This window comes from Ambystoma mexicanum, chromosome 9 (genome assembly GCF_040938575.1).
Source record: "Ambystoma mexicanum isolate Mex_15411 chromosome 9, UKY_AmexF1_1, whole genome shotgun sequence".
Classification (NCBI taxonomy): domain Eukaryota; kingdom Metazoa; phylum Chordata; class Amphibia; order Caudata; family Ambystomatidae; genus Ambystoma; species Ambystoma mexicanum.
Window position 1 is genome coordinate 928,285,510 of NC_090931.1, and position 23,566 is coordinate 928,309,075.

Genomic DNA, 23,566 nt, shown 5'->3' on the forward strand with positions numbered 1-23,566 from the left:
TGCCTTACTCGACAAAAAAGGGGTTTCACAAGCACCTTGATCTTTTTCTGAATATCACCCGCCAGCTCACCTTTTTGCCCTGTAAGGCCAAATACCCTAAGGTTGTTCCTCCTTTCTATGTTCTCCAGATCGTACATCTTCAACCTGACTTCCTCATCTTTGCCCTCCAGGTCCAACAATCTGGCATCATACTTCCATTTCCAACAAATCCACGCCAAGTAGATTATTTTCAATGCCCTCCACTTTATTTTCCAATACATCCACTGTCCCACGCAGGTCTGAGAGAGGCTTGAATATCTCCTCTCAGCGCCTTTATCTCTTGTAAAATACCATGGATATGTTCCTTAGCAGCGGGGGTTTACAATCCACCCCTGCTCCCTTCTGTGGCTGCGCAATCGCCCACCCGCCCCTCCCACTGGCCATTCTTGGGTTTCTCCCTTAGGCAGCCGATTTGCCCTCTCTTCCAACCCATTGGCTTGGGGAATGGTATATTGTTGTCCTATAGTGTTTAATGCTTGCCTTCATAACATAAGCTTGCATCATCTCTGAAGTAAACTATACCCCATAGTCTGTGACCACTTCACAGGGAAAACATTCCCTATTAAAATAACATCTTCTAGGAATGTAATCAATCAGTCAATCAGCACAAATATATATGTGGTACTCTACCTCAAACATTGGATAGGCTCCATGACATCTATAGCCACCTTAACCCAGAGTTCAGAAAGAACCGGAACCAGTCTAAGGTGAGAGGGGAGCAGGGGGTGCTAAGAGTTCCCTGCAAACATTGCTCTTATTGCTGGCAGCACATTCATGGCATCTTCAAAATAGCCTTTCCGCAACCGCATCCATACTCAGCCACCAAAATGTCTGGCACAACATCCTTTTCGTTAGTTTACACCCCAGACGTCCTGCATGCACCAAATGTATGATGGCCTCCATCATTCCCAATGGTGGTATAACCTTGCAGCCCCTCCTCAGGTGAACGTCAATTAAACACAGTTCATCTTTTACCTCTTAGCATGTCCACCACTCCCTCTCCAATGTATTCCTGCTGGGCCATCAACGGATAATCCATCTAAAGGCATCATCTGCTCCTTCATCCTGAACCCATTCATTTTCTAACATGGCAGTTAACTCTATGCTGGCTATGACCACCTCATCCTCTACAGGACTCTTATCCTCTGGCAGAGCAGAAGCTGCAGCATTCTCCTCCTCGGCCAAATATACATTTAAGTCAAGACTGTGTAGCCCTACTATCCATCTAGATATGCAGGGAAAAGCCTTCTGCCACCCCCTGCAGAAGAATATCAGTACCAAGGGTTTATGATCAGATCTTACTGTAAATTGTTTGCCCCACAAATAGAATTTAAAGTACTTAATATCCCATGCAACCGCTAGTACCTTTCTTTCAATAACTGAGCAATTCACTTCAGCATCCCTAAGAGACCTTGAAGCAACAGGATGACAAGATGCCGCCTAATTCAAGACAACTGGCATCCACTGTTAGTATCATGCAATGTCCTGGGTTAAAACGCACCAATGTTGGAGCATTTGCAATGTCTTCTTTTATGCCTTGAAAGGCTTGTGTGCACTCTAGTCTAATTGCTTCAAATCAAGCCATTGCACAGTCGCACCCGCACTGCTGATAATACATGTCAAAGATATTCAACATCTATCATTCCCAGTTCTTTGCTCTATGAAGTGGCCATGGCTTCTTCGATTGAAGTGTCTTCAGCTATAAAACGTTCCAGGATCTTTGTATTATTTGTGCAGCTTACTAATTAATGATGGACAAGTGATGAGGTGATTTTGCCAAATTCACAGGAGTAGCTGAGAATCCTGAGAGCAGCTACATAGGTTTCTACAGGTTTGCTTGGACCTTTGAAAGAACAGATGTCTTTCAAACACACATTTGTTTTTGGCCTGAATTGCCTCTCTAGTTGGTTTATGGTGTTTGTATATTCATACCAAATCACCAGCTCCTTCCTCCTTCCATCCAGTTGCACATAACTCGTCACCCCCAATGGCCACCAGGTAGGTGTCAAACATTTTCTATCGCTTCCACTGTATGGGAGTTTGTCCAGCTTCAGCTAAGAAACAAGGGTGAATGGCACTTGACACTGGAGAAAATACACCAATTCTATCCAACAGTATCCAATCTATGCTTGTGACAATGTGGAATGGTGGGGTCCTGGAACCATATATGATGGTAATGCCCAGCTATTAAGTACTACTGCAAGGTGGTATGGGAAGCACTGGGAAAAGCGCTGGGTTTGAAGGAAGGAGACAATAGGGGGCTGGCAATTCTGGGGTTTGGGGTACAACTGGAGGATCTGCCTTCCAGAGCAGAATGCAAAATCTATGTAATTTTAATGATGGCTTGGGGTGGCCCAAGAATTGAAGTCTAAGGACCCTGCAATGGAGCATGATTGGGTGGGGAAGGTATGGCACTTCTCAGGACTGTAATGGGCTACCTACTCTTTGCAAGGGGACCAAAGAAGATTTGAGGACTGGTCTCAGACACTGGAATTTCTTCAGAAGGGGGCAAGGGCAGCCCGGTGCCCGAGGAGGATGAGAATGCTAGGCCTTGTGGAGTAAAACGAGTAATGAGTGCGACTGAAGTCATGATCTGAATGAGAACAACAGGATTTAAAGGGAACGCGGTTCGGACTCTTGGGGGGTGGGGGGAAATGTTGCTGTTTTTTTTAAATGTTGAAATTGTTAATTAAAAGTTATATGGTAAAAAAAAGAAAAAAGAGTGGTGGGGGGCATGGTGGCTGCTACCATGATAACGATTGGTGATGTATGCTTGTGCTAATGTTGACATGGTTAGTACCGTAGCCTTGTGCTATTCGTGACAAGGTTAGTAGCTTGGCCTTATCTAAAGGGGCATGCCAGTAAACAAACCCAACCTGAATCTAAACAGTGTGACCTGTGTCAGAGAGAGTGAGTGTGAGTGTGCGCCCTTACCTCCCTTGATCTCTAATGTTGCAAAAGCACATAAGCGGTGACTAGGGATAGCTTGCAGGACAGGCAGGGACTGTTAGAACTTTCTCTGTCCTTTTTTGTCCTTGTGCACATGCCCAGGTAAAGAGTCTAAAGCAATAGACAATCTAGGAAGTTGCATATTTTCTTCTAGACACACGATAGGACTGAACCAGCTTCCTTTCTTCTTTTCTCCTTCACATTCTGAGACATTAGAGGTCACAGAATTACTCACAAGCACATCACTTGCCCGAAGGAATACACTATTTTAGGGTTTGACTGCCCTGATTCTTTTTGTGTTACAAAACAGTTCTTGGGCACAACCCGCATTAACTACTGTTAAGCAAAACAAACCCCCCTTGTTTATTCTACCGTTACCACCCTATTTACCTGGAAGTCCGGACTTTGCCTACGTACGGGAGCCACTGAGGACCGGATGACAGAAACCACACTGGCACCCCTCAGACCACATGAGGATGGCAGATGAAAAAGGTGGCACCGCAACATGCCGATCCTGGGATGTCCCAGGTGCAATGACACCACTGAAGGATGGAACGGGCTATCAACTAGAATTGCAACTGGGCCCGCCCAGCAGGGATGCTGCTCGGGACTGACGATGAGGCTGGAAAGGGTGCAGAGATCGGGAGACGCAAGCTCCTTGCAGGGGACTGGTGGAGCTGTCACAGCCTGACACACCCGCGTTCAAGACCGCGCAACATCATTGGAAGGCAGACCTGCTCAAAGTCTGAGTGGGGAGCAGGATTGGTTGGACAGAAGAGGGGGGAGAGGGACCAGGGATCCCTGGCAAATTGGTCTGGGGGCGGCAACCTTACCATACCATCCTGGAAACCAAGTGGGAAGCCTGCACATAGGCAGGGGACAGGGCTTAAACCCGATTTGAAGATTTCTCCAATCCATGGACCTCTTGGTCTGGGGACATACTTTAGAATGGTTAGGGAGAGGGGACCAATCCCCAGGTGGGGTAGAGGTTGTATTTAAGAAGTGACTGGAAATAGGAAAGCGTGGAGTACTCGGGTGAGACTGGAGGTGGACACAGAGGTGGACCAACAGAAGGAAGGGAAAACTGGTGGCATGTGGAGTAGATTGACGCAACAGGTGTAGTATTGGAGAAGGAGTGAAACAGGGTCTAACTACAGTATGAGAGTTTGTCTGGCAAGAGGATAGAAATTAGTATAAGGAGTGATGTGAATTGAATAATACTGGGGCAAGGAGGGTGTTTCTGAGCAGTGGAAGAATGAGTCTAGTAGTGGAAGTAGGAGTGCAGTAGTGGGAGGAGCGTGGTAGCGATAGGAGGAATGTAGAAGTAGGGGTAGAGAAGTAGGAGTGGGAGGAACAGCAACATCAATTGGTGGAGGTAAGATCTAGGAGCAGTGAAACATCAGAGGGACAGGAGAGTGTTGTGTGGAGTAAGATGGAGGGTGAGACAGTGAAAGCAGAGAGAGGGCAAGGTATACATGAGCGTGAGCTAACTAGCTGAAGTCTTAGAGAGCAAGTGCAAGGCACGATCCCAACTCCTCCATAGAACACCAAATTCTGGATAGAGTAGGGACAAATAGAAAGGGCCTGAGGGAGTTTAGTAAGGCATCATTTAGGGAAAACCACCTAGAGTGCAGTCAAGTAGAAAGTAGAGGTTACAGATTCATAGAACTAACTCTGGGTTAATAATGCCCGGGTTAGTGAGAGATCCCAAGGGAGACGAGAGAGGGAGTAACAACCCTAGGCCCACAAACTAACGATAAAAGCCTTTGGACTGTCCCTCCAACTCTCAGTGATTTCTGGTTCACCCATGACATAATATTGCACTTATGCTTGTGATACTCGGATAGCATGTGAGGTTTATTCTTCCATTGTATTTATTGTCCATTTAGGTTGAAACCTCGTTATTGTTTGAGTTAGTTTCACAATTATATTTTCCTTGCCTTTGCAGTTACATATTTTGCTATATGGTGCTAGCCCATGATATTGACGTCATGGGCCACTACAATGTATGTTTTTAAAACCATTGACAAACTCATTACAATGTGCATATCTTGATACATAGCTTCCACCTCAATGTATATTGTATGAAAAAAGGCTATCAGCATTATGCATCAAAACGTTCATGTCCTACATTGAATCAGCAGAGTTCTGTAAAGTGAGAAAATGTGTAACAATTGCTGCACACATGCTGTTACGGGAAGTAGAAAGACACTACCAAAGAGATGTATTATCTGCCAATTCTGTAAGTTTCCTCACAACGAAAATAGGAAGTCGCCAATGACAGCTTTCTGTTACAGAACAGAAAGCCGAGCAGAAAACTAATTCTGATCTGCGGTTTACATTTTTTTATAAATGTTTTATTGTGTTTTGGCTTATAAAGATAAGCCTTTCACAAACATACATAAAATAACAATTAACAAACCGTTACATCAATTAAAAGAGTAAACATGACACACACACACACAAAAAACACAGAGCAAAACATCCTATAAATGCGAAGATTGAACAACAACATGCCTCCCTGTTCATGCATCCAAAACATTTCATTCATCCAAAACATTTCATGAAGTTTCCTAAGGGTCGTTCAGTTTAGTCAGTACAACACACAGGAAGGCATATAAAGCACCAGCAAGTTTAACCCCAGTTCCCCATATTAATCTAACCCAGTACAGCTCTGAAAGTTATGCTGCACCCAGGTATTGCACTCTAGCCTCCACAAAGCCTGTACAACCCAAAACTAGATGTTTTAGCGTTTCCTCTACGGGGTGAGGGCTAAACCTGCAGTGGGTGTCATTTGATAACTTGTCCCATTTGCTCCTCCGCTCACGAGTGGGTAGTTGGGTAGTTGGAAGCGCATATATACCCCCGGATTTCTGGGCACGGGAATAGAGAGATGTACTGTGGAGTTGCTTCTCCTTTCCTTCGAAAGGAAGCATATTCTTTATAGAGAGAAGTTTTATAGTGAAAGGTTCGAATACAAAAAGGATCGAATGCAATACTTTTGAACCAAAAGGATCTAAAAAAAAATTTTAAAAATGGAATGCCCGTTTTTTTTTTGGGGGTACCCCTTCAAAACCCCGTTTTTTGGGGTAAATACCACTAATTTTTACTATATGAAAACAACAGCAAAAAAAAGACATTAAGGCATTTGAAAAAAAAAGTCAATCCTTTTGTTTCGAACATATTGCATTTCGAAACTTTGTATTTGTAACTTTGAGTGGACAGTGGACACTTAGAGAGAAAGCGTAGCCAGTAAATCAGCAGTTTCAGCCCAAACTATCACAAACAACTTCTTTTTCACCAGATTGGGAGTGACCTTCAGCTCTTCCGCTGAGGAGCCAATAAGATACAAAATCTAACTAATTTGCCCAGTAAAGTCATTTATTGAGACCACCGCCTGCTCGAAGGCCAAAACACCCAGATTTAGATAAAGTGAATTCCTCAGGGGGTGGAGGAATTTTCCATACTCAGCCAGTTTCTTCCACACTGCCCTTGCTGACAGAGATACTAAGACCAACTTGTGCCTTATAACCACATTTGGCACGGAGTTAGCCACAATTGGCCCATTAAAATATTAAGGTATAACCCCATGTCAAATGGCACGACGTCCAGCCCCTACAGGATTGTCGGCTCTACCTTCTGGAGGTAAAACTTGATTAGAGGAAGAAGAGAATAGTGACACAAGTGCGAGTAAATTCTCTTATCTGGGTAAGGAGGGGAGTAAGTCCTCCACTCAGAAAAACTTTCCAGACGCCCCTAGAATAGGTGTTAGACAAGTTGTACTCAAGAGATCTCATGGCCTGTACCCTTTCCAGCGGTTAGGAACCCACACTCCAGACCAAGGTCCGCCTTTTAGCCGAGAAGATGATGACCTTGGATTTTTACCCATTCACCTTCAAGTTGTTGTTTAAAGCGTTTTGGTGGAAGAGGGTTAGCTTACTGTGTAAGCCTATCGGTGTCTTATCAAATAGGATGATATCATCAGTGAATGCAAGCTAATTGATAATCAGTGAACCCATTTTCACTGGAAACCTTAATTCCTGAGTTCCAGCCAGCGTTCAATTCCGATATGTACAGGTTGAACAATGTCGGGCCACAATGCAACCCTGCCGGGCACCCACAAAACTGGAACCGTGTCTGAAACCGCCTCCTCTCTGTTCAACCTAACGTGCAGCACTGACTCACTATGGAGCATGGCCAACAGCTGCACCTTTCTCCTGGGAATACTTCAAGCTGTGAACTTCCTCCAGAGGTTGGACCGGTTTACTGTGTCGAGCGCATTGGACATATCTACAGATGCCACGTAAACCGGACCCACCACTCGCTTTTTTTCACAGCCGCCAACAAGTGTGCGAGCACTGTGGCGTTTAGAGAAGTGCCCATACCTCTTAGAAAGCGCGAGGGGAGATGGAGCTAACTGGTGGGAAAGATCTCCAAGTAATAGAGAAGCAAAGATTTTACTGGATACATCCAACAGTGCAATCGGCCAGAGGATTTTCGGATCTGTCTTGTCCCCATGTTTATAGATCGGGATCATTATTGACTGTTTCCACGTGCAAGGCACCTGATGTGTTTTATAAATGCTTTTAAATAGGGCCATTAGAGGACCAACCAGATTCCCAGATCTTTCTTTATGAGCATCAGAGGAATGCCATCAGGGGCAAGGCCTCTGGATGCCTTTGCTCACCCTACAGCCCAAAGAACATCCTCTTCCGTCCAAGGGCACGGGCCCAGGTCTTTCCAGTGTGTAAAGGAAGAGAGCCCCCTGTCCCCCTCAGGCAGTGAGAATTTCTTTTTGAAGTAAGCAAACCACACATGCTATGGTATAGCGCATTCCATTGGTGCTCTTGTACTTTCGGTGGTCCCTTTAACCAGAGACCAGAAGCTAGAGTAGCTGCTTTTCACCAGGGTGCGAGTCATTTCCTGGTTTTGTTTGAGGTAAGCTTCCACGTTCAATGTTTTCACTAACCTCTTGTAGCAAGCTCGGATTGAATGCTTAGCTTGGCTATAGTCCCGCGCTGACAGTTCTAGCCCTCTAAGTGTTCTACGTTCCTCACTTTTTTTCCTTCTGGCATGCACGATATTAACACTGTGCTGATGGCTGATGGGTCAAAGAGCCCACGTATTTCCCCTTCTTTGTTAACAGACCCAGAAACTCATTCAAAGTTGTCTTGTAGGCCTCCACTACAAATCCTTCAAGAAGTGTGCCTTCCCTCCTCAGTACTTGCGCCAGGATAGAAATAAATTGCCTACAAGCACCATCGCTCCATCTAACCGTCAAGCCACCTCTTGACGGCACCACAAAAGCAACGGACGGGATTATCGTGCATGTAGGAAGAGACCAGCACAAAGATAGTGCCACAGGACAATGCGCACAAGAGGGTCACACCTAGGGCTCAAGCTAGATGACACATAAAAGTGATCAATCCAGGATCGCTTGGGCCCTCTGCTCGAGGTGAAGTAGTTCTGGGCTACATCCTCCGGTCCAGGAAGACAGATTTCCAAGCCCCAGTCATTCAGGCACTCATCCCACAATGTAGCGGCCGCCGCATCCGACGGAGAAAAATGTGCCTATAATAGTGGTCCCTGTTTTTAAAGCCCTCAACGCAACCCACGTTGTAATCCACCCCCAATGACGATGGTGTGTAGATTGTTCATTCCCAGCCACCCCTCCAGTACCCCATCCAGGGCCCTATGGAAGACTGACATTGCAACGTTTGCAAGGTTCCAGTAGATGTTCACAAACAGAACCTCCTCTATGCTACCCTTGAATGTGACACTAACCGCAAAGAGATCATTGCATTTTGTTTTCACCTCATGGTGGGTACACGCCAACTTCAAATCGATGGCTATGGGCAAGCCCCATCCGTCCTCCATCCCCCCACCCCGAGCCACCCACCCCAACCATCCCACCCCCTCCCAGCCCCACCACACCCCCTCCCACACCCTCCAACCCCCACCACCCCTCCCCTCCTCTCCCAAGGTCGACCCCTATTCTGTTTGATAGCAATTATACAGTAAGTATGGAAGCCCTCCAACTCAAAAGGACTAATGGCCACGGTTTCTTGAATCAAGAGTATATTTGCAGTCCGTATACATATCTCTACATCTCTGTTAAAATTTGTAAACCCACACACGTTCCATGTAACCACTGTAAATGCCCCATCCTAGAGGACACAATTGGCTGATTTTACTTTTGAAAAAATGTTCACTGCCGCTTCTAACCTGCCTGCTGTTACAGTTTTTTGCATATTTGTAGGAGCCACCACCAAAACAGATGTGGGTCACATGGCTCCCAGAGCGTTTTTACCTCCTTCCATTATACCCTCACCCAAGCAGCCTGCTGCCACTTGAGTGTGGGTGACGGAAGATAATTTCTGACAGAAAACCCCCATCAAATAAAAATGAAGGAGGTTTGCATCGAGGGCTGCCTAAAACAATATGAATGGGCGATTTCCTTTTAGCGCTGCCAGGATTGTGAGGTAAAAGACAGATTGTTGAACCTCAGATTTGAATCTTGGAATCAACTTCTTGTCACATCAGGTCGGTGTCCAACAACAACATCAGTGCGGCTCCAATTTTGCCTATGGATGATCTATGTCCGCATTGTAGAAGTAAACTGTGTAGAATATATTAACTGGACAAGGTACATTGTAAGAAAAAGGTGCATATTAAACTTTTTCTTCCTTTTTGCAAAATAAGTCATGCGTAAGGTATGCTCAGGTGGGGGCGTGTCTAGGAGCCAGCATGGTCTGCTTGGCTTCCTGCGAGCTCCGATCGGCCCAATGCTCCGCAACTAATTACTCCGGTCGGCGGCCCCGTTAAACGCTGATTTTGACATATGTGGAGTCGGAGGCTTTCCCATGGCTGCCGTGCCGGGTGATTCCCGAACCGAAGCCAAATGTATAGGTTTCTCACAGTTTTGATCGCGAGGAGCCTGCCAGCTCTCAAAATGGCCGCCGCAACACGCAGCCGTGCGGAGGCGCCGGCAGAATGAATATGTCCGGGGGCCGCGGTGCCCAGACCGAAGCCGCCGAATGCCTCTTCCATTCACATTAAGAAGCGCTTCACTCAACAGCAGGACTGATGCCAACCAGGTCCGCATCTAGCCACCTAGCAGGTAATCTGGAGCCGCGACCTGAACGAAGGCTACTGGATCCCACCCAGCACCCGACAGAGAACGACTTCACCTCGGCCTGCGGCGGCGCGAGAAAGGGGAAGCAAAGCGAGGCGCCGACCCGCACCCTGTTCCTGGCCGGGAATCAACCACATCCGACCGGCGGAGGTGCACGGTCGCAGTAGCAGGGAGATGCGGGGCCCTGATCCGAGCCCTAGAGGCCTTGGGCACTCACAGACCCCTGCCCCCAGGCGGAGGGAGGCCGGCGGACACAGGGGAACGTCCCAGAGCCCGAGACGGGTTCCGTGTCTCTGCCTCCTCGGGCCCCTCCGATGCTGATCTGAACCATCTACCGACCGGCTTCACAGAGCATACGGCAGCCAGCACGCAGCGGCATCTCGCGGGACAGAAGGGGAGCGGATACTCCATGCGCTGGTAGTGTCATCTCAACGCAGCAGCCGGGGGCCCGGAGGCACGTCAGCGGCAGCCCGCAGCAAGCAGGTGAGGAGTCGAGAGGGGAAGGGGACCCGCCCAGCTCCACAGGAGCCGTCGTGATCGGTGCTCACACCCCAACGAGCACGATCATTATCCCAGCCGGGACGGAAACCAGCTCCGGTGCAATCCTCCTGGATCTCAAGCACCGCACTGTAGTGCGTGGGTCTCCCAGTCACTACACAGCCCTCTGCCTATCCTGCATTAAACATACCGAACCCGAGAGCAGCAGACCCAGACACCCCGGCACACAAAGTGGAAGCAGACACGCCTAGGCTGGAACCGGGCCACAGAGCCTCACAGATACCAATATGTCTAAAAGTGGGAAGTCTGCCAAGCAAGCAGATATCGCCGCTCTCTTGGCCAACACAACCACGGACAGACCCAAAAATACTGACCCTCCAGCAGAGCCAATCATGAATAGCACTGCTGCTCCGGGGGAGTCAGGGTCCAACTCATCACAGGCAGCCACCAAGTCTGACCTTCAGGCCCTACTATCAGCATTGACTAAGGAGATCCAAAAGGGGACAGAAGAAGTTACGAAGAAAATGAATGCCTTAGATAAAAGAATGGGGGAAGTGGAACACCGTACCGCCGGATTAGAATCTGAGGTAACAAAAATTTGATAGCGACCAGGACAGAGACAGAATTTCCGCCCTTGAAACCAGATGCAACGCTCTTGAAGCAAAACAAGAGGATTTAGAAAATCGGTCACGACGGAACAACATACGGGTTAGAGGAATCCCCTCCTCCTCCGTCTCAGACACAGACCTGAAATCCTATGTGACTGAGCTATTTCAATTTATTATCACCCTTCCGGATAACTCGCCCCTGGAACTAGATAGAGTTCACAGAACGATCCCCAGGAAAGCATCTAAATTCCCCGCTGCAGCAAATCACCTTCCGAGGCTCGACACTGTCTTTGGGCCTCATTACACGGATGGCGGTAAGGATTTACCGGTACCGGTAAAATCGGTACCGGTAAATCCTTACTGCCTTACTACGAGGTCCCTTTGCGGGTTGGGGGATTTAACGCTTGCTTTTTGCAGGCGTTAAAAACCAACCCGCAAAGGGACCCAGGGAGCTAATTACGGTACCGCAATTTGCGGTACCGTAATTAGTGCCTTCCCCATTCCCATTGAGCCCTATGGGGCAAAAATGGGAATGGGGGAGGGCAATGGTGGAAGGGGGAATTACCGCCCCGCCAACCTTGGAATGGGGCGGTAATTCCCCTTTCCGCCAAGGCGGTGCCGGTATTTTACCGGCATGAACCATGGCGCTAATAGCGCCATGGTTCTCCGCCATCCGTGTAGGAGGCCCTTTTTATCAGGACTTGGCAAGTCTGACCCTCCAAAAGCGGAAAATGATGCGCCCACTGACTGAGTGGCTGCGTGACAAGAAAATTCCATACCAAGTAAAATTCAGGTGGGAGGGGTCGCAGAGGCACATCCACACAATGAAAGAAGCAGAGAAACTCACAGGTCTGAGGGGAGCAGAGGAGGAGTCCGAACAGAAGGAAGCAGCAACTACCCAGCCTGAGAGTGACAGAGGTGGGGATTGGACAAAAGCGAACAGGAGACGCAGACCTCGGGGCCGCTCGAAGGAAAATAGCGAGTTGGGTTGAGGGTTCTCCGCAGTAGACTCCGGGGATCTTCAGCCTTGCGCACCAGGCCTTCCCCACTCAAAAGGAGGAAATCCACATTCCCCTAGAAGAATGGAGAAAGATCAATGCCAGAGCTTCAGTAAATCATAATTCGGCGGCCCAGTTGGCCAGCAGCAAGAGCATTGGTGCCACCAGTTCCCCAGTGGCGGTAGGACGACCGTTCACCTACCAGTTCAATGTTGGGAGGGGGGCAGGGAGGAGTCGTTTTTGGACAATGCCAACGCTTCAGACACCATCCACAGTAAACTACTTACCTCTGAACAACATCACAGTGCGTAATGAGAAGATGAGAACATATACCGTTTTGACACAATTACAGCTTCCAAGCATCATCCTCACGATCCTGGACGCGGAACAAAGCACAATACATAAGCAACAGAAAAGCTTGGGCTATGGCTGATCTAAGCGAGATACGAATTCTTTCCTGGAACGTGCAAGGCATGAATTCACCAAGGAAGCGCTGCTCAGTGGAACATCTGCTCGAGCAACTAGGTGGAGATATTGTGCTACTCCAAGAAACGCACCTCCTACAGGAAGACGAACACTGCATAAGATTTAAGCGATACAAGACAGCTTACTTCGCTACTGCGGGAGCAAAAAAGAGAGGGGTTGCGATATTGCTAAGCGACAAAGTCCCACTATCAAAAATCACAATACGAAGAGACTCGGGAGGTCGCTTCCTCCTGCTCAAGGGCTTTTTTGAAGATCTACCCATCACAATTGTTACAATCTACAGCCCCAACACAGAGCAAAACAAGTTTATCAAAGACCTCATCCCAAGTATCTTAGAATTCTGCGAGGGGCAGCTGTTTATCGGAGGGGACTTTAACGCCACGCCAAACCCGCAAGTAGATAAATCCCTCCCATCCACAGCTGCAGACATCACGCATGCTCTTTCTCTAGCTGAGCTGTTTAGAGAAACTGAGACTGTTGACGCTTGGAGACTATTTAACAACGATTCGAGAGACTACACGCACTACTCCAACGTTCACAAAGGCTACTCGAGAATAGAACTTCTTTTGCTTTCCGGAAAACTATTCCCATGCTTAAATAAGGTTGAAATACACACACGCATGATCTCGGACCACGCTCCAGTCTCCATGAATCTAGCCATATCAGGCCAAAAGAACCCTACTTGGCGGTACTGGAAACTAAATGACTCCTTGCTTCTAGACGAAGCCATCAGGTCGGAAGTTGAGAATACAATAACCAACTATTTCACAGAAAACACCACGGAGACATCCCCCATAAACATCATCTGGGACGCAATGAAAGCAGTGGTCAGAGGTACACCGATAGGCGCAGGGGCCGAGCAAAGACGATATCGAATATAGCTATGGCCAAACTTGAAAAAGAAGTATCCCACTGTGAGGCGGCACTGAAAGCATGTTGCACCAGGAAGGCTGTAAGGTCTTTGATAAAGGCTAAATTAGCGCTAGAAATGCACTGCGCGGATCGCACCGATAAATCTCTGGCATATACGAAACAATTCTATAACAGCAAAGGGAACAAAGCAAATAAAGTTCTAGTGCAGAAACTGAAGAAGACGCACAGCCGAAACAATATTGCAAGGATACAAGGAGAAGATGGGGAGCTATACTACTCCGATGTAGAAAAAAAAAATCAACAAACCAATGAAGCACCATAAATCTATAATGGCCGGCGATCCCACGGTCCTAGATGGGCTGCCGGAATACCTGGGGACCATTCCCCCTCAGGGCACAACCCAATTGGAAAGCCTGGAAGACCCCATTAACACCGAAGAAATCATCGAAGCCATTAAATCCCTTAAATCTACAGCTCCTGGGCCCGATGGCCTCTCGGCAAACTTTTACAAAAAATACGCCAGAATCCTAGCTCCCCAACTGGCCAACCTATTTAACTCGTTTCTATCCACAGGGTCTGTGACTGCCTAAATGGCTGAGTCGATCACAATCTTATTACATAAATCTGGGAAGTGCCCCAAGGCCCTGGACTCCTATCGCCCAATATCTCTCTTGAACAACAACAGCAAGACATTCACTAAAGTATTGGCCAAAAGGCTGGACGCTGTCCTCCCGGCTTTAATCAACCGTGATCAAATGGGATTCATCCCGGGAAGAAGCACCCATGACAATATTAGGAGAACAATAAATGTAATTGAAAGTGCCCGTAAAACAAAGGTCGGCATGGCCGTGATCTCACTAGACGCACATAAGGCCTTCGATCAGGTAGACTGGGGTTACATCCGAGCAGTTCTCGAACACTTCGGCTTTGGCTCCAACTTTGTCACATGGGTGATGGCCAGCTATCAACAGCCCACAACACAGCTACGAGTCAATGGTTCTAGATCAAAACACATACACATATCTAGGGGTACCAGGCAGGGTTGCCCGCTTTCTCCCCTGGTATTCGCTCTGTCGATGGAACCATTCGCTGCCAGAATCAGGCAAAACGAGAATATAAAAGGGATATCGGTGGGTGACCAAGAATATAAAATCGCATTATATGCAGATGATGTGTTAATCACCGCAACTTCATTAGGAAAATCCCTACGAGCGCTGTGGGAAGAAATCGGGGTATTTGGCACCCTGTTGGGATTCCAGGTGAATCTGTCCAAGTCCGCAGCCTTAGATATTAATCTCACCACAAAAGAAAAAGAATCACTGGCTCCCCTATTGTCAATCCCATGGGCTAAAGGGGCTATGGAATTCTTGGGGTACAAATAACAAGAGACCCAGCGCATTTATACCCTAGTAATATCCCACAACTCATTCACAGTCTGCAGGACGACCTTACGACCTTAAAAGGTGGAAACAGCAGGAGATCTCCTGGTTTGTGCGAATTACAGCTATCAAAATGAATCTAATCCCCAGATGGCTCTACCACTGCACAGCACTACCTATACATGTCCCGGGACCGGCCCTAATAGCCCTGCAAAAGAAAATACTAGACTTTGTCTGGGGAGGGAAAAAACCTCGAATTAATAAACAAATCATGCTAAGAGAGAGGACACAGGGAGGACTGGGAGTTCCAGACCTACCTAGATACACCCTAGCCGCCCAATTATCACACGCATTCTCCTGGGTGCAAGAAGCAGATCCCCCGAAATGGAGGCAAATCGAAGAATTCTGGTGCCCGGTTCCGTTATCAGATCTCCCACACCTGCCAAACATAAAGCCACAGGCAAACAGTGGCCCCTTGGCTGCCACAGCGGTCACGTGCCACTGCTGGAAAGTTGCGTCCCGGAGATGGGGGGTTCGTGGGCCTATGGGACCGCTATCCCCCATCTGGAACAACCCCAGCTTCTCACCGGGCTGGCGCCCATGAGAGTTCCAGGCCTTGATAGAGGGTGGGTTTGTTAAAACCAACGATTTCCTAGAAGAGGGAACCCCCATCACATTCGAGAGATGCAAAGAAAAATTTGGAGTAGGGGAGCGCGTAAGTTTCCATTACGCCCAGATCAGGCACTGGATGTTCAACAGCCAAATACGGCCGAAATGCGCCAGAGATCTGACAGCCCTTGAGCTCTCTCTGAATACACCAACCAGTCGGGGCAGGATCTCCACTATTTATCACCTCTTAGACAAATCAGACCCAGGGAAAAAAGAAAGATATATGCTGGAATGGGAAAAAGATCTATGCCGAGAAATAGAGATTGAAGATTGGGGGAAAATATGGACGAAATTGCACAAAAGTTCTCAATGCGTCATAAATAGAGAGGGGGGATATAAGTTGTACTACAGATACTATATAACTCCAGCCCAAATTCAGAAAGCCAACCCAAGTGCGGCTGGAACCTGTTGGCGAGGGTGCCCGGTTCCCGGCTCACTGTTTGACATGGTGTGGTCCTGCCCGAAGGCCGAAAGGTATTGGAGCGAAATACTAAAACACATTAAAGACATCACTGGGCTCTCCCTACCCTGGGATCCGGGGATTTTCCTATTGGGTGCAACAGGGAGTCGCACATACCCATTGTCAGGGCAAATAGCCAGCCTATGCACTCACCTGCTCCTAGCGGCAAAGATCGCAATGGCCAAACTATGGAAAGACAAAGAGGGCCCATCGATAGCGTTGTGGTGGTTCAAATGCTGGGACATAGCAGTAGCCGAGAAAATTGCGGCTATCCGATGGGATGCCCTTAACAGAACACTGACCACTTGGGACCCATTCTTTGATTATGCGGCCAAATTCCCGACCCTCACCAGGAGGCCTCCTCTCACCAGGTGGCTCCAGTGCAGCCTGCTTTACTGAACTGTGGTCCATTCCCAAGGAAAGCCAAGAGCAGAGTCACCAGCGCCAGACAGGGCCTGTCCGGCTCCAAAGGCACCAACCACAGAAGCACGTAGCTAGCAGCAGTTACCACCATCGACAAAAACCCCGGGAAATATGTCATGATGATATATCTCGCACTTATTGCATTACTGTGATGTCTGTATTGAAATGGAAAATGTAATAAAATGGTGTTTAAAAAAAAAGTATGCTCATCAAATATTTCTGATTAACAAAAAAAAAAAATCAGAAACAGAGACTCCTGACAACTACAAATGCTCAACACATGTATCTAAGCACCTGGTAAGATACTCCCAAATGTGAGGGACAACAACTATGAGGGTCAGAAGTAACAAAAAGATAGAAGCAACATTTTGCAAACCTACCTGTTTCAAATAGCACACGATTTCTAAATCAGAGTGAAGTTGAGAACCCAAAAAAGTCTAGCCAAAAAATAAAATAATGTTGCTCAAATCTCAGAGATAGATGATGGTAAGTACTCTATGAGAGCAAAGAAAAAGACTGACTCTAAAAGAAGGCTTTATGGGGGCAGACCATGAGATTGCATGGAGCCAAACACTCAACTTCCTAATCTCAAAGTAGGAATTAACCTACTCTGGTACGGTACAATGACAAATGTCCCATTCACTGGACAGAAGGGAAGATTCTTCTTAGTGCTAGCAGGGCAGTTTCTAGTGCAAGAGCATAATTTGTCATCAAGTGGCAATGTAGGCCAATGTCACTCTGGAGGGTTGCCGGCAAAGGTCACGTAGATGTCAAAGTGTTAAATGGAGGGAGGGGCCACTATAATTGTTTTGTGCTACATACCTGTCACTATTGTTTTGAAGTTGAGTTGAGTACAAAAAAACAGCTTTGGTTGTCTACTTGTTGAAACGAAACTGTGAATAATGCAGTGTAGTAAAGGTAAATTCCTAAATGTTTTCAAGAGGACACCCATCTTCATCACTGAGAATAGTTTCATTCAAGCAAAGATAATGAAGAAATTACTGTAGCCCCAATGCATCTCTTAGGGACCGGTTTCCACACATTGATGGACACTTCTCACTCTTTTGAAAACTATTAATTGAACTAACTAATTTTATTCAAAATAGAACACTAGCGGATGTCTCATAATGCAAGCTGCTGGTTACTACACATACCTTTGCCTCCATAACAGATCAAGAATCCTTGTACTGAAAAACACAGTTTGAGGACTGACTGTAGGGCAACACAGGAGTGCTTCTTATGAGACCCAGATCTAAAATCAAAAGAAAGTTGTTGGTTTTTTAAATTCGGTAGTCATCCAGTGTCAGACAACATAACTTCAACTCAAGCCATTGTTGGAGGAGAGGTGGTCTTTTATGCCCCCTTACCATTCCCACACTGACGGCTCTTACGTATGCTAAAGGGGGAAGACGTCCCCACTCGCTCATATGCGTAGTCTGTACTAATTACCCTCTAATTACCAACAAAAGGCAATCACGTAGCCAAGTCCTACTGAAACTCAGATACTCCATTTTGTGACACACTAGATGCCATTTTTTTACTAGTCCCGAAAATGATCTCTAAAAAACCTGTCTCTCCCTCTGCCCAGCGCCTCACACAGCCAGCCCACGCCCCCTCTGCCTCCTGCCAGCTCTGCACAGAAGTGCAGCTATTCATTGTTGCAACAATTAGTATCATCCCCAGACAAGTGATCTCACTGCGCTGTCAGAGACCAGAGCAGGCCCTGCCCATGTGCACATCCATCTCCACTAACCTGCCTGTGTCCCCTCGACCCCCACCCGTCAGGCCATAACCCACCAGGCCCAAGCCCCTCTGCTTTTTGGTACAGATACACATCTGACCCCTAGTAGTGATTAGATGACGACACCCACCATAGCCCTAATCCCATGCACCAATATATCCTCTATAGAAACAACACATGTCCATTCGTATCATGAGGCATCAGGTAGATCAAAACCCCCAAGACGGTCACCTGGGTCTTGGGCACTGTGTTTTATGGGTGCCTGGGTGCAGAGGGTAGAATGCCCATATTCCTGTCAGTGATATATATGCATATCATTTGTCTCATGCCCTCAGATCCTGGTATTGCAGCTTAGACTGTCAGGGAATGTATCACTTTGTCAACCCAACCTTCACCCCACGGAGATGAGCCCAGCTGACCCACGTCATCACCTAAAGATACATAGTGTACTAGTGTGTCTCACCAATTCTATTACAGAATTGTGTACTTAAAACCGCGTCACTAGTGACGCCACGCTATGTCTTATAATGTGCTGCCCGTGTAATGTTTGGCAGAGCGCTCTCGGGGCAGCAGAGTTCTCTGCGTGCACAACTTATCTTATATAAACTTTGTTCTACTTGAAATCTATCTCCTGGTCTCATTCCCTAGTGGTAATTTTGGATAGTACGTGTTGGGGAATGGGCGCCTTCACTGTCCACCAATAATAGAAGAAAATATCTTGCTTTACATATTAGGATAATAGCAAGTTGCATCCTAAACTAGATATGGTAAAAGATCGATTTCCTACAAGTCTGACTGAATACACATATTTTTTTTACTTTTTGAAAATGAGAAGCACCTGTTATAAATTGGTTCCCTGAAATGTGCCTTGGGACCGTAAGGTACAAGTGGCTTTTGCCTTGTGTTTGCACAATGACGACATAGGTTGAGAGGTGCACAATTTCTAAGTACTGGAAGTCTGTCAACACTGCTGTAGGCACTCCACATGACAGCAATTTGGAACCACAGGAAAATTGTACACGTCCAGGTGGCATCCTAACACTATATTCACAGAAGGTTCCTTCCTGGACAAAAAGGCCTCGATATACAAGCTATTAAACGCCCAGAAACTCAACCAGGTGCAGGAGTCAGTGTACCTCAGGTCTGCATGCAACAACACAATAGCAAAGATATCTTGCTTTGTCCTTCCCAACACCAGTAACAAAACTCACCACACACTTTCAGATACACCAGAGCACCTATACCAATACCAACAAGCTGAACTTTGCGGGAAGTTGTTAAAAGAATGAGAAAAATAAAAAAAATGCAAGATGTTCAAAGATGTTCAAATAATGATTGGCTTGTGTGCGGTTGTGAAAATACTGGAACATGAAGTATGAGCACCTCCACTCTCAAATGAAAGGAGAGGGAAATTATAGGTTTGTCAAGTATTCAAATAAATCACATGAGTTCGTTTTTTTTAAGGATGGGAGGGCGCAGATCTGCCCTGATACATTTTTGCAAGGATTCTGAAGTAATAATAAGCACACGAACCTGTTAAAAATGTACAATATTATAGTAAATGCCCTCTGTGTTTCAGTTACAGCTCCTTTCATATTCCTTCTGCAAAAACTCCAGTCGTGTTTTAACATAAACAAATAAGACATATAAAAGTCGGGGGGTGGGAGGTGGGTCATTACCACTGCCGCCCAACTAGCAATTTTAACATACCACGGCTAAAAAGACAATAAAGGGTTTTTGAATCTTTAATAGACCCTTGCTCACATGCTCAGTGGTATGCGGTAAGCATAAGCAACCTATGTGAGTGAGATTTCCTCATCCCTCCCTCGCCTGGTGCTGCTGACATCTAAAGCTCTGCAGGCTATGGAAATATGGTGCGACTCAAGCCGACATCCCCGCACATTGCATTGCGCAACGAGCTCCCAGGACAAGTTCAATACAATACTGTAAAAAGGAAAAATTAAAACACCGTTTCCATCGCTTATACGGAAGGATCGCTCCTCCTTTTATTGTATGAATACATTTCGTGACACCGTGCACTAAAACACGCACATTGCAGTAGGGTATTCACCACCATCACTGCAGTGTACTGAGGGAGTGCACGCTACATCTTCGCGTATTTTAACATAAAGGCAGCCCCAGACACAGCAACACAGCCAGCCTAACCTATAATGCAGCAGCCACTCCTGAGAGGAGGACGAACCCACACCATGTCTAAGAAATCAGCAGCCAAAGCAATCAAGCCATCTACGGCACATACGCATAAGACAGAAGTTAATTATTAGTTCCCATACCACACAGCTGCCTTTCCAGAAACCGGCTTTAAGTCAGCAACCTTGGCTTGGTGCCCTATCGTGCCCGTGTATATATGAGCGTCATCCAAGATTCCTCTCACCGGAAATCACATGTATATAGTTTTATTCTAACCTCGATATCTTTGCCTCTCCAAAAGGTCTTGGCATCCATTCAGGTTGTCTCTTGTTGTCTTAACGGTAACGCGTTGCCTCAGCCTATCGCTGCAGGATTGGGGTATTGCTGTTTTTTTCTCTTAAGCGAAACGGTGCCTATTCCTTCAACCCGACCACCCAACAGCAGCAAAGTAGCGGGCGTTTCTGTCTGCCGTTCAGCGTGATAAGACTATGATGTGCGCATGCGCGTTAGTGTTCATGCGCATATCCTCGAAGCGAGCAGCCCTGTCCGCTCGTGCTGACTTCACTCTTGTCGGCCTTCACCGATCGCAGCAGAAAGACTGTATCCCACTTGCTGTCTCCCTTTGACCCGGAAGTACACGCACGAATAGGCTTCTGCTTTTGGAATCATGGGTAGCAGCTTTTAGAACACTTTTTGACAAATAAAATGATTTGGACGTCAGACTAACCCATTGACAAAGGTTTGAAGTCCACCTGAACATTTGTCATGTGTCCCTCTATCATATACCAAGAAACAGACTACTATGCCCAGGTAATGACTATACACTACTCATCAGCACGGGTACGGGTATAAGTAGGCCCACACGCGCCTACTAATCTCCACTCTACTACTAAACCACCAGTGATCCCAATCAAAAATGTAAAACAGATGCAACCTGAATGATATACCTCCTTTATATTGAATGTAGCACAGTCCAAGAGCAGAAAGGGAAGTGAGCTATCACAGAAGCATCCAAAACAGCAATAGTACGAAAATAAAAGAAATATCCAATTAAGGTTCTATAAAAATACAACACTTAAATTAAACTAAAAATACACAGAACCAATAAGAACATTATTTAATTAGAATGAGTTCTGGTTTGTATCAAACCTTACACATATAATCATTAAAACAAGGTAATTCATTAAATGTCTTCAATGTGTGATAGCTCTTTAAAAAAGACATTCATAGCAACAATCAAGGAGATTTGGAATCCCATCATTAGTCGGACCAAAATAATTCATCATCTTTCATCATTTCATTATGTTCACAATTCTTAAAAAAATAGATTTCTTTAAACCAGGTATAGAGGGACAACATAAATAGAAGTGCTTGAAAGTTCTTCGTCTTCACAAAAATGACAAATGTGTTCACTTCTTTCCACTCCTTTTTTTTTTCTAACATCCTCGACATACTTTTTATGGAGTAGATTGAATCCAATAAGCATATCAAACATAGCACATTGGTTCCAGGAAATGTCCATATATATGGTTTTATATGTACTTTGGGAGCGAACTTCAAGTAATCTTCAAACATGCGTGCATACTCCAGATGTTTACAATTGGACTTCCAGTCCCAAACAAACACTTTCTGTTGTATGATTGTGATCAATCTACCATTTTTTTAAATGCAGAATATAACTATTCATATAAAAATCTATTTCTTTCATAAAATCATTGAATTCAACTTTAAACTCATCTAACATCTTGGAATTCCTTCCCAAAAAGCATCTTTCAATAATTGATGGATAGCATTTTGTCTTGCATACATTATTTTTACGTATAACAAAAGTCTCCTAAGCACTGCCATGGTGAAGAGACAAGACAGACCTAACTGCAGCCTAATTGCTTGAATTGACAAACAATTCTGCATATGTTAAAGCCTTTTTGTAATTTTTCTTTCCAATTTGTGAACCAGTTCCGGGGGAAAATTGCACTCGATAAATAGTAATGGGCAATATCTTTGGCTTATTTAAACAAATTAAGGGTAGTTTGGAAAGACCTCCAAAATAATTCTGGAATTTCTTTATTCTTATCACCATAGACCATATCATTACTTCCATTTTCTCTAATATTTTAATTTCAGAATCAGTATTAATAATGTTCCAGTCTAAGTAAACAATCATTGAGTTTTCCTCCACTGGAGCATTATTATACTTCGACACAACGCCTCTTTTATGACCCCGACTCCTCAAAAAATTAATTACAACTGTGGGCAGGACAAAGACTGATATGCAAATGGATATTTCCCATCTGTGAAAGGTACAATGAGCAAAAAGCAGATGGCTGCGAACTCTCAATGTGGTTAACAACCACTGAACAGGTTATCATGCCTTGTTCTTCCGAGAGAGGGGCGCCTGCTACCTTTGTTGAATTTGTTTTTTTATTTACTTGTAGTTGATTAATGATAACATAAGAAGGTATTTATTTAATTCAAACTACATTGGAGCCCCATGTGCGTTTGACCAAAGATGACTAAATCATTTGCACATGCACAATCTGAATGTCACAAGGCCTAGCAAGATCGTTTGTCTTGTCCTCCCTCCGTACCCTCCCTTGTCTTGTCGCGCCTAGAAACACATGTGTACAGATGCGTTATAAATGACTTATCATATCACCATATCATATCATAAGCTAACCAGTTTATTTTAGCAGTTCCAAGCTTTGAAGGCCAGTTATTAATTTTTGGAAGGATTTCTGCTAAATATTCTAAACATAAATTAAATAAGCAGGGAGTTCAAATGCGACCCTGCTTAACACCTCTGGTCCAAACTTATTTTCATTTCCATATTAGGATGGAGAGCTAACAATAATTTTAGCATGGCGGCCGGAATTTCGCTTTGATCTAATTTCAGCCATAATCTTTCTCTGTTCATTATATCATATGCTGAAATCAGATCTAAGAAGGTAGCGTGGATCAGAGGCCCCATTTATTGTTAGGCCTAGTGTTTTAAAACATTCAATGCAAGGCTATTTTGAGATGTCCTTCCAGATGCCTGTTTGAAATATAAGTATATCATTTTGTTCTCTACAAGTTGATAAATCTTTCAAAAGCATTGAGGCAAACATTTTCCCTGATTCATCCAGGAGGGCAATTAGCCTGTATTTCTCTTGGTCCA

The 23,566-nt window shown here is 45.7% G+C and overlaps 1 protein-coding gene across 3 annotated transcripts in view; it reads right to left on the bottom strand.

Annotated features, from left to right (window-relative positions):
* The window catches only part of OSBPL6 (oxysterol binding protein like 6), a 3,803,429-nt gene extending 3,782,507 nt beyond the window's left edge, over positions 1-20,922 (bottom strand). For 2 of the 3 annotated variants that reach the window (XM_069616111.1, XM_069616109.1), the window contains exon 1: positions 20,686-20,922. The gene's annotated coding sequence lies outside the window, so the exon portion shown is untranslated. Of the gene's footprint in view, positions 1-20,552 lie in introns of all 3 variants that reach the window. The other variant, XM_069616110.1, reaches the window with a different exon arrangement.
* Positions 20,923-23,566: the final 2,644 nt, after the last annotated feature.